Here is a 2,363-nt window from a genome sequence, read left to right as displayed (position 1 = left end):
GGTGGTATTTTTTTTATCTCTATATGCGAAAATCGCCTCAAAGAGAAAAAAAAATAAAAATTCGAATAGAACGAGAACACTCTTTCCTTCCAGAGAAGCGTTTTAAGCATCGCGCCAAAGTGCCCTTTTCTTCGTACGTCGTATCATGTTCGAGCTAAGACTCACGCCAGACATCCTAAAACGATCGTCGGTGATTTTTAACGCCCGTCCTCAGTCTCTTACAGCCGTTTCTCTACTCTCGACAAATTCCAGCGGTTCCTTGTTTTCTGCCGGCACAGAGATCGAAACGGCAAAGTTTCTTTGCTCTGTACCGACGACGACGAAAACGCACGGGAACGCACGCAAGTGGAAAAGCGAGCGAGACGTACACTGTGGTGTGTTCGGGGACTGGACGACCGTCGACGTTAGGATGCGCGGTCCAGCGATAGACGCCGAAAAGGCATGGGATGACCAACACTCTCTGTTTTTCGAGTACTTGTAGCGCCGAATTGCCTTAAAAAAAAATCACACGCGCGCACGACTATCACGTCGTACGCGCGTGTATACCTCGTCTTTAATTAAATCAAAGTTTCACTCCAGCCTCGCCAAAGGGGATCGTCTTCTTCCTCGTCTACGATCTCTTCTCCTGTACGTGTCCAGAGATTCTCTCTGGCATGACGACGACGACCATCCAACGACTTTGTAACGGACTCTCGTGCGCATCTTCGTCAGGTACGGAAACGTTGCGCAACACCTCGAGCTTGGTAAAACACCCGTAGCCGATCATAGACACGCGCTAGTTCGCACACGATTTCTACGATTTCCGACGAACGTGGCTTTGGGCCAGGGCCGGCGGGCAGAGAGATACGCGAACGACGGGGAAAATTCGTCCCGATACAAGTAACGCGTACTCTCCGATCTCCGCGCAACGCCTGGGGATCATCTCCCTAAGTCATCAGCGCTCGAAGAAATCACGTGTGCGTTCCCGGATCTACGGCTCTCTTTCGGGGATAAATTACAAGCACAGAGTATGTTAAACGCAACGACGACCCATCGATGCGACGGTCCTCGTCGTTGTCAGTCGCTCGCGCAGAGTATATCTCTACGCACGAAGAGACGGAGTGGGCATTAGATCCCTGGGGCTATTCGAGTAAAACGTCTTAAGAAAAGACGGTTGTACGGCAAAATTCCGCACCGTTACCAAGTTTACTTTTATCTGAGGCTGTTCTCCTTCTCTCCTCTCTCGACCGAGTTCCCATATTTGCTTTCTCTCAGTCTCGCCAAAATAATATTCATTTAAGACGACGTCGGGGGCGCGGACATCGTGCTCATCGAAAACCTGCAAACGTATGCAAATCTGCTGATATGAAAAAAAAATCGGTCACGAGGACAACACTACGTATATATATATATATATATATATATATATAATATATTCGATAACCGACACGAAGCGGTGCATAAGCGGGCGGTCGTACGAAAGGACGACTCACGACGCCGCTAGCACTCACGCAGGTCCGTGACGGTTCTCTCCGCTCTTATTCGTATCCTTCTTCGTGCGCTTCCTCCGACTCTGAAACGTTCTACGTATCGTAAGAACGACGGCGGGTTGTCGAAGGCACCAAGGGACAGAGAGAGACAGAGGTAGAGTTTCGTAGTGTCTCCCGTGAACACGATAGTTTATATATCGAGCATGCGTACGAATTGCACGGTCTCGACACGACCGCGACGAACGCCGACGAGCGTCCAACAATCGCTCGTACGTCGCGTACGTTCTCTCGCGTCCGCTCTTGTTCGTATCCTTCTTCGTGCGCTTCCTCCGACTCTGAAACGTTCTACGTATCGTAAGAACGACGGCGGGTTGTCGAAGGCACCAAGGGACAGAGAGAGACAGATAGAGAGGAACGACACGCAACGCAAGCAGTCTTAGGTTTACGTGAGCAACCCTCAGCCAGGCGTGGTCCAGGAATTGTATCCGTGGACCGCAATGTGCGTTCGAAATGTCGATGTTCATGTGTCCTGCAGTTCACACGTTGACGCGCAATTAGCTGCGTTCTTCATCGACCCACGAGCCAAGTGATCCACCGTTCAGGGTAATCTTTTCATATATTTTTTAAAACTCTTGTACTCCATGTACTCTTAATACTCGGTTCGAGCGAAGCCGAGATCCGACACGACCGACCAACGGGAATCGGACGCGCAGAAGTCGCCGGAAGATCGACGACACGAAAACGTTCGAAAATGAAATCCGACGAACGCGCGAAGATACGCGCGTCCGCCGGCCGGGCGAAAAGTACATTATGATATATAACAACCATCGAGATCGAAGCTCCGTTCGTCAGGAAACGACGGGGATATAACACCCGATTCTGAATCCTCTGTGC

At 50.4% G+C, this 2,363-nt stretch overlaps 1 non-coding gene across 1 annotated transcript; it reads right to left on the bottom strand.

The window, feature by feature from the left end:
* Positions 1–1,920: 1,920 nt before the first annotated feature.
* Positions 1,921–2,075, bottom strand: LOC126928644 (5.8S ribosomal RNA). Its single transcript, XR_007716881.1, has one exon. It is a non-coding gene; the product is annotated as a 5.8S ribosomal RNA (ribosomal RNA).
* Between the last annotated feature and the right edge of the window lie 288 nt (positions 2,076–2,363).

Source organism: Bombus affinis, unplaced genomic scaffold (assembly GCF_024516045.1).
Source record: "Bombus affinis isolate iyBomAffi1 unplaced genomic scaffold, iyBomAffi1.2 ctg00001231.1, whole genome shotgun sequence".
NCBI lineage: Eukaryota > Metazoa > Arthropoda > Insecta > Hymenoptera > Apidae > Bombus > Bombus affinis.
The sequence above is the reverse complement of the archived record's forward strand: the minus strand, read 5'-3'. Positions and strand labels throughout refer to the sequence as shown.